Genomic DNA, 10,066 nt, shown 5'->3' on the forward strand with positions numbered 1-10,066 from the left:
CTTACCATAACACTAACCCAAACCTAACTCCTAACCCTTACCATAACTTTAACCCCTAACACTAACCCAAACCTAACTCCTAACCCTTACCATAACTTTAACCCCTAACACTAACCCAAACCTAACTCCTAACCCTTACCATAACTTTAACCCCTAACACTAACCCAAACCTAACTCCTAACCCTAAACCGGCTTAAAATAGCCTGTGTCTTCATGAGGACGTGGGATGTCTCCACAGAAGTAGAATAATTAACACACACACACGGCTCCTCCATGGACTGAATGTTTTCCAGGCTCCAGGTTTAGAGCCTTTCTGGTAGCTTCAGGGCTCTGGTCAGTGTTGTCATTTTTCTTAAGGAACTTAAGTCGACCCATCAATCTTCTGCCACAACCAGAAGAGATGAGAAACAGTAGACCACCCAGAACAGTGATGATAATGGTGACATGTGACCTGACGATCCTCCTTTGAACAGCTCTGGTTTCTTATTTCTCGCTGAGAAAATAAAGAGAAGTTAGCACGAATGTGAAAGTATCAAGCCCCATATGGAATGTATACACTGAGTGTACAAAACATTAGGAACACCTTCCTAATATTGAGTTGCACCCCCTTTTGCCCACAGAACAGCCTTAATTCGTTGTGGCATGGACCCTACAAGGTGTCGAAAGAGTTCCACAGGGATGCTGGCCCATCTTTACTCTGGGGCGGCAGGGTAGCCTAGTTGTTAGAGCGTTGGACTAGTAACTGAAAGGTTGCAAGTTCGAATCCCCGAGCTGACAAGGTACAAATCTGTCGTTCTGCCCCTGAACAGGCAGTTAACCCACTGTTCCTAGGCCGTCATTGAAAATAAGAATTTGTTCTTAACTGACTTGCCTAGTAAAATAAAGGTAAAAATAAACTCCAATGTTTCCCACAGTTGTGTCAAGTTGGCTGGATGTCCTTTGCATGGTGGACCATTCTTGATACACACAGGAAACTTTTGAGCGTGAAAAACCCAGCAGCGTTGCAGTTCTTGACACACTCAAACCGGTGCTCCTGGCGCCTACTACCATACCTCATTGAAATGCAGTTAAATCTTGTCTTGTCCATTCAACCTCTGAATGGGACACATACAAGACATGTCTCATTTATCTCAATGCTAAATCAATTAAATCCTTATTTATCCTGTCTCCTCCCCTTCATCATTACTGATTGAAGTGGATTTAACATCAACAAGGAATCATAGCTTTCACCTGGATTCACCTGGTCAGTCTATGTCATGGAAAGAGCAGGTGTTCCTAATGTTTTGTTAACTCAGTGTATACTGTATTATCACATTTAATTTGAATTACTGGACCTTTTCCTGGTCATATCACATGAACCCATTTAACCTGTGTAACACTGGTCACTGTATATTAACATTGTACCACATGTAACGGAAACATTCAATGTGCCATGTCCGTTGCCACAGTTTGTGTTAATGGTAAAAGTATAGTTTCCCTCATCAGCTTTCGTAACATTTTTGATCTCACAAAAGTAGGTGTTGGTTGTTATCGTAGTGTTACAATCTTTTGTACAATCACAATTTCGTATTGGAGTTTTTGATTTATCCTTCCAGAAATACTTTTCAGTTTTACATCCCGTCTCGCTGTTACCTACATCACCCTTCTTATTCTGATCTGCATCACTGTAATCCACTCTACATGTCAGGTTGTGGTTCTGTCCTGCTACAACCGATTGATTTTCACACGTTACATTAACCCCTGGAAAACAAACAAGGACATGAATTAAATCAACAAGCAACATAATATTGGATGTCAATGAATGAGAGGAGATCAATGGGTAATATTGGGTATCAAACTATATCAAGGAATGAACATGCAACATAATATCATAGCATTGTTCCAGTACATATTACATTAGGATAAACGTGTTCATATACTGTACATACAATGACAAACATGTACATTCACATGTACAGTGGGGCAAAAAGTATTTAGTCAGCCACCAATTATGCAAGTTCTCCCACTTAAAAAGATGAGGCCTGTAATTTTTATCATAGGTACACTTCAACTATGACAGACAAAATAAGAAAAAAAATCCAGAAAATCACGTTGTAGGATTTTTAATGAATTTATTTGTAAATTATGGTGGAAAATAAGTATTTGGTCAATAACAAAAGGATATCTCAATACTTTGTTATATACCATTTGTTGGCAATGACAGAGGTCAAACGTTTTCTGTAAGTCTTCACAAGGTGTTCACACACTGTTGCTGGTAAGATCAAACAAGCAAATTCGCAAGCTCAGAAAGAAAAATGGGGTTTTCATCTATCACTACAACGTTCATTTCTAAATTGTAATTACTTTGCCACTTTTGCCTATTTATTGCCTAATCCTAACCCCTAACCCTAAACCTAACCCCAAACTCCTGACCCTAACTCCTAACCCCAAACTCCTGACCCTAACTCCTAACCCCTGACCCTAACTCCTAACCCTAACCCCTAACCGTATCCCTGTCCCCTAACCCTAACCCCTAACTACTAACCGGCCTACCTGGTTAAATAAAGGTGAAATAAAAAATAAAAATAAAAATGTTGCCTTTACAAATCATGTCCAATAAATATAATTTACCACAGGTGGACTACAATCAAGTTGTAGAAACATCTCAAGGATAATCAATGGAAACTTAATTTCAAGTCTCATAGTAAAGGTTCTGGGTACTTATGTAAATAAGGTATTTCTGATATTATTTTTAATACATTTGCAAAAATGTACATAAAAACGTGTTTTTGCTTTGTCATTATGGGGTATTGTGTATTGATTATTACTTTGTATTCATTTAAGTCATTTTAGAATAAGGTTGGAAAGTAACAAATGTGGAATGGGGTCTGAAAACTTTCCGACTGCCCTGTAGCGTAGTAGAACCCCCCTCTTGTTTAATGCACAAAAATGTAAGAGGGTAATTCTACCCAATGCAAACGCTGAGTGTTGGAGTGTGCCCCTGGCAAGCAGTAAAACAATATATAATACAAAATCTTGTCGTCTAGATTGCTAATAAGGAATGTGAAATTATTTTAACTTTTACTTTTGATACTGTAGTATATTTAAAACCAAATACTTTTAATCAAGTAGTATTTAACTGGGTGACATTCACTTTACTTCAGTCGTTTTCTATTAAAAGGCATCTTTTCTTGTATGGAAATTGGGTACTTTTTCCATCACTGGAATTTATACACCTCTGTCAGCATCAATGAAGCTACAAAACTGTCTGTGTTCAATCTGAACATGACAATACAATGACATTTAATCAAATGTCTTTTTTTCTCTCAACATGGCAGGGTTCATAATTATTGACACCAATGAAGATTCTTATTAATAAAGTATTGAAAGGTTTAGTATTTGGTCCCATATTCCTAGAATGCAATTTGACTCTTCAAACTTGTTGGATGCATTTGCTGTTAGTTTTGGTTGTGTTTCAGTTATTTTCTGCTCAATAGAAATTAATGGTAAATAATGTATTGTGTCATTTTGGAGTCACTTTTTATTATAAATAAGAACAGCATATGTTTCTAAACACTTTTACAATAATGTGTTTGCTACCACGATGATGAATACTCCTGATTTAATTGTGAATAATGATGAGAGGGTCAAAGATCTTACCCCCAAGACATGCTAACCCCTCACCAATACAATAACAGGGGAGGTTAGTATGTCTCGGAGTTATGATCTTTGAACCTATAACTTGCTCACTCATAACAACCATAATAATGTATAAAGTGTGCAGTTTACCTTGTTTTTCTGACTGGACATTAGAAGTGAACAAACCGAGACTCAGAAACAGCAGAAGCATTTTGCCATGTGTCCTAAAGCACAAAGAACAAATACCACAAAACATGAATAGCTTATACATTAACCTACATTAACCTACATCAGATTGACATAGACTGTATGCTTCAAGCAGTAGTTATATGTCTTGAAGGTACTGGAATTAACCACAGCCCTGATCTGTAGTCATGGCAACTGTGGAGCTGTAGTGATATTTAAGAACAGGTCAGCAGAAATTCTGGGTGAATCTGAATAGTTTTCCGTTTAAATGACTTTCCCTTTTGAAAGACCACATCCAAAGTATAAATACAGTAGTGTATACACACTTCAGCTTTAGAATAGACATTGAGAAAAATAGAGCTTTTTAGACTTATCTACAAAAGTCAATGAGTTAAAAAATACTTTGGCGTTGTAAAATGGGTATGAGAGGTTCTGAATTGCAACCTGGGGCCCCCCCGCACCAAAACTTCTCCCCTGCAAGCAATCTGCAAAGCCTGAACTTCTCCACATTTATGCATTTCCCTCTCCACAGCCTTAGTAGGCCTACCAAAGAAACACCCAGAGTTCAGCTGAATTCACCATCTAACACAGACTGTCATTAGCTCTGAGGAAAACAAAATAACCTTCTAAGATTGAGATTGTGAGAGTAATCATGAGATGTCCGTCACGGACCAGGATGTCTTGCTCCCAGGCAGACTAAATAACTTTTTTGCCCGCTTTGAGGACAATACAGTGCCACTGACACGGCCCGCAACTAAAACATGCAGACTCTCCTTCACTGCAGCCAACAGGAGTAAAACATTTAAACGTGTTAACCCTCGCATGGCTGCAGGCCCAGACGGCATCCCCAGCCACGCCCTCAGAGCATGCGTAGACCAGCTGGCCGGTGTGTTACGGACATATTCAATCAATCCTTATCCCAGTCTGCTGTTCCCACATGCTTCAAGAGGGCCACCATTTTCCCTGTTCCCAAGAAAGCTAAGGTAACTGAGCTAAACGACTACCGCCCGCAGCACTCACTTCCGTCATCATGAAGTGCTTTGAGAGACTAGTCAAGGACCATATCACCTCCACCCTACCTGACACCCTAGACCCACTCCAATTTGCTTACCGACCAAATAGGTCCACAGACGATGCAATCTCAACCACACTGCACACTGCCCTAACCCATCTGGACAAGAGGAATACCTACGCGAGAATGTTGTTCATCGACTACAGCTCGGCATTTAACACCATAGTGCCCTCCAAGCTGCATCATCAAGCTCGAGACACTGGGTCTCGACCTCGCCTTGTGAAACTGGGTACTGGACTTCCTGACGGGCCGCCCCCAAACTGAATTGGTCCACCACACAGACAGCATCGTGAAGAAGGCGCAGCAGCGCCTTCAACCTCAGGAGGCTGAAGAAATTCTGGCTTGTCACCAAAAGCACTCACAAACTTCTACAGATGCACAATCGAGAGCATCCTGTCGGGCTGTATCACCGCCTGGTACGGCAACTGCTCCGCCCACAAACGTAAGGCTCTCCAGAGGGTAGTGAGGTCTGCACAACACATCACTGGGGGCAAACTACCTGCCCTCCAGGACACCTACACCACCCGATGTCACAGGAAGGCCATAAAGACCATCAAGGACAACAACCACCCGAGCCACTGCCTGTTCACCCCGCTATCATCCAGAAGGCGAGGTCAGTACAGGTGCATCAAAGCTGGGACCGAGAGACTGAAAACAGCTTCTATCTCAAGGCCATCAGACTGACAAACAGCCACCACTAATGTAGTGTCTAAGCCGTCATCCCTCCACACAAATGCAGATGGATTATCCAGACTGCCATGTACAAGAGAAAGGCAAAGGAGGGTGGATGCAGTGGACATGTTCCATACGGCTCAGCTCGAGGCACTACCGGTCACAAGCACAGTTATCAAACAGGAGACAAGGAAAGATGTGACCTTGTCAAAAGTGTACACCTACACCATGTCAGGATGGCCTGCTACTGGCAGAAAGGAGCTGACTCCGGATTTCCAGCGGAGAAACTAAATTACAACGTACCAAGGATGTTTGATGTGGGGAATGAGAGTCATGATACTTGATAGCCTTAAAGTGCTCATTGTAGACAGTAGTGGAAATGATAGACACTGCAGATCCTGTGTCCAGCTCCATTTTGAGGGGTTTGCCTTCGATATCTGGTGTCACCTATATTATGCTACTGCTGGGAGAAGTCACTGTGTTTAACTCCATTGTACCATTAACCGTTCATCTGAATCACTGCCACTGTTCCCTGCTAGTGCATTCACAGACCCTTTCATTTTCTCAGTTTTCCTGTTGTGACTGAATTTGGCTTTGCATGCTCTTTGAATGTGCCCCCTTCTACTGCATTTGTGACAAATTTCGTCTTTGAAACGGCAGTCCTCTGCTCTGTGACCATCTCTGTCACACCTGTTGCATTTTTCGGCCACACGGGGACGTTGTCGACTGCGTGAAAACTTGTGCAGGGAAATTTGTGACAGGTCGGTACTTCTTTTACTTTGCAACTCAAAAGTATCTTTAGTCGCGATTTTCATAGCCACAGCAATTTCAACAGCCTTTGCAAACGTGAGCTCTGATTCTGTGAGCAAAACGTGTTTGAATGTGTTCATGTTTCAGTCCACAAACAAATCTATCCCTTAATGTGTCATTTAGGTTCTCTCCCAACTGGCAATGTTCAGACAGTTTCTTCAACACTGCTACATATGTACTAACACCCTCCCCTTCATTCTGATCTCTCTTGTGGAAACGAAAACGTCCCGCGATGAGGAGTGATTTAGGTGATTTTCCAATATCTCCACAATCTCTGTGAATGTTTTATTTGAGGGCTTCAGAGGGGCAGTCAGATCTCTTAGCAAACTGTATGTTTTTTGGGCCAATTAAACTCAACAACGCTGGCACTGTCTTGTTATCAGCAATGTCGTTTGCAATGAAGTACTGTTCCAATCGTTCAATGTAAGTTGCCCAGTTTTCTTGCGTGTCATCAAACACATGTATTTCCCCGATGCCAGCCGTTCTCTTTACCTCCGGCTGTTCGGGGTCTCTGATCTGCCGCCTCGTCCTCACTGCTTGCTGACTGTTGTGCTAAAGGGTCAAAATCTTTCTCTCTTCCTACCAACTCCATCTGTATTCGTGATGCACACTGCAGGTAATCATCCTCGTCGCCATTGTAGTGTCTTAACACTTAGTGCTTATTTATGTAATAAGAAAGACTCTGAATACAAGCAATTGAACTGGAGCTTCACATTTACTCAAACTAGTTAGTACCAGAATAACATAGAACACTACTGCGCATGACCAAGGGCGCTTCATCCTTAAAGGGGACATCAGTAATTAACAGAACATAACAACTAACATTGAGTGGTTGCTGCCAACACACTGACTCGACCATTAACATCTGCTAACCATGTGTATGTGACCATTAACATCTGCTAACCATGTGTATGTGACCATTAACATCTGCTAACCATGTGTATGTGACCATTAACATCTGCTAACCATGTGTATGTGACCATTAACATCTGCTAACCATGTGTATGTGACCATTAACATCTGCTAACCATGTGTATGTGACCATTAACATCTGCTAACCATGTGTATGTGACCATTAACATCTGCTAACCATGTGTATGTGACCATTAACATCTGCTAACCATGTGTATGTGACCATTAACATCTGCTAACCATGTGTATGTGACCATTAACATCTGCTAACCATGTGTATGTGACCATTAACATCTGCTAACCATGTGTATGTGACCATTAACATCTGCTAACCATGTGTATGTGACCATTAACATCTGCTAACCATGTGTATGTGACCATTAACATCTGCTAACCATGTGTATGTGACCATTAACATCTGCTAACCATGTGTATGTGACCATTAACATCTGCTAACCATGTGTATGTGACCATTAACATCTGACCATGTGTATGTGACCATTAACATCTGCTAACCATGTGTATGTGACCATTAACATCTGCTAACCATGTGTATGTGACCATTAACATCTGCTAACCATGTGTATGTGACCATTAACATCTGCTAACCATGTGTATGTGACCATTAACATCTGCTAACCATGTGTATGTGACCATTAACATCTGCTAACCATGTGTATGTGTCCATTAACATCTGCTAACCATGTGTATGTGACCATTAACATCTGCTAACCATGTGTATGTGACCATTAACATCTGCTAACCATGTGTATGTGACCATTAACATCTGCTAACCCATGTGTATGTGACCATTAACATCTGCTAACCATGTGTATGTGACCATTAACATCTGCTAACCATGTGTATGTGACCATTAACATCTGCTAACCATGTGTATGTGACCATTAACATCTGCTAACCATGTGTATGTGACCATTAACATCTGCTAACCATGTGTATGTGACCATTAACATCTGCTAACCATGTGTATGTGACCATTAACATCTGCTAACCATGTGTATGTGACCATTAACATCTGCTAACCATGTGTATGTGACCATTAACATCTGCTAACCATGTGTATGTGACCATTAACATCTGCTAACCATGTGTATGTGACCATTAACATCTGCTAACCATGTGTATGTGACCATTAACATCTGCTAACCATGTGTATGTGACCATTAACATCTGCTAACCATGTGTATGTGACCATTAACATCTGCTAACCATGTGTATGTGACCATTAACATCTGCTAACCATGTGTATGTGACCATTAACATCTGCTAACCATGTGTATGTGACCATTAACATCTGCTAACCATGTGTATGTGACCATTAACATCTGCTAACCATGTGTATGTGACCATTAACATCTGCTAACCATGTGTATGTGACCATTAACATCTGCTAACCATGTGTATGTGACCATTAACATCTGCTAACCATGTGTATGTGACCATTAACATCTGCTAACCATGTGTATGTGACCATTAACATCTGCTAACCATGTGTATGTGACCATTAACATCTGCTAACCATGTGTATGTGACCATTAACATCTGCTAACCATGTGTATGTGACCATTAACATCTGCTAACCATGTGTATGTGACCATTAACATCTGCTAACCATGTGTATGTGACCATTAACATCTGCTAACCATGTGTATGTGACCATTAACATCTGCTAACCATGTGTATGTGACCATTAACATCTGCTAACCATGTGTATGTGACCATTAACATCTGCTAACCATGTGTATGTGACCATTAACATCTGCTAACCATGTGTATGTGACCATTAACATCTGCTAACCATGTGTATGTGACCATTAACATCTGCTAACCATGTGTATGTGACCATTAACATCTGCTAACCATGTGTATGTGACCATTAACATCTGCTAACCATGTGTATGTGACCATTAACATCTGCTAACCATGTGTATGTGACCATTAACATCTGCTAACCATGTGTATGTGACCATTAACATCTGCTAACCATGTGTATGTGACCATTAACATCTGCTAACCATGTGTATGTGACCATTAACATCTGCTAACCATGTGTATGTGACCATTAACATCTGCTAACCATGTGTATGTGACCATTAACATCTGCTAACCATGTGTATGTGACCATTAACATCTGCTAACCATGTGTATGTGACCATTAACATCTGCTAACCATGTGTATGTGACCATTAACATCTGCTAACCATGTGTATGTGACCATTAACATCTGCTAACCATGTGTATGTGACCATTAACATCTGCTAACCATGTGTATGTGACCATTAACATCTGCTAACCATGTGTATGTGACCATTAACATCTGCTAACCATGTGTATGTGACCATTAACATCTGCTAACCATGTGTATGTGACCATTAACATCTGCTAACCATGTGTATGTGACCATTAACATCTGCTAACCATGTGTATGTGACCATTAACATCTGCTAACCATGTGTATGTGACCATTAACATCTGCTAACCATGTGTATGTGACCATTAACATCTGCTAACCATGTGTATGTGACCATTAACATCTGCTAACCATGTGTATGTGACCATTAACATCTGCTAACCATGTGTATGTGACCATTAACATCTGCTAACCATGTGTATGTGACCATTAACATCTGCTAACCATGTGTATGTGACCATTAACATCTGCTAACCATGTGTATGTGACCATTAACATCTGCTAACCATGTGTATGTGACCATTAACATCTGCTAACCATGTGTATGTGACCATTAACATCTGCTAACCATGTGTATGTGACCA

The 10,066-nt window shown here is 40.8% G+C and overlaps 1 long non-coding RNA gene across 1 annotated transcript; it reads right to left on the reverse strand.

Moving 5' to 3' along the window:
* Nucleotides 1-266: 266 nt before the first annotated feature.
* LOC124048109 lies at nucleotides 267-3,865 on the reverse strand. The gene is made up of 3 exons (XR_006841180.1): nucleotides 3,769-3,865; nucleotides 1,408-1,740; nucleotides 267-493 (listed from the first exon to the last, which is right to left on the reverse strand). It is a non-coding gene; the product is annotated as an uncharacterized LOC124048109 (long non-coding RNA).
* Between the last annotated feature and the right edge of the window lie 6,201 nt (nucleotides 3,866-10,066).

Source organism: Oncorhynchus gorbuscha, linkage group LG11, assembly GCF_021184085.1.
Source record: "Oncorhynchus gorbuscha isolate QuinsamMale2020 ecotype Even-year linkage group LG11, OgorEven_v1.0, whole genome shotgun sequence".
Taxonomy (NCBI): domain Eukaryota; kingdom Metazoa; phylum Chordata; class Actinopteri; order Salmoniformes; family Salmonidae; genus Oncorhynchus; species Oncorhynchus gorbuscha.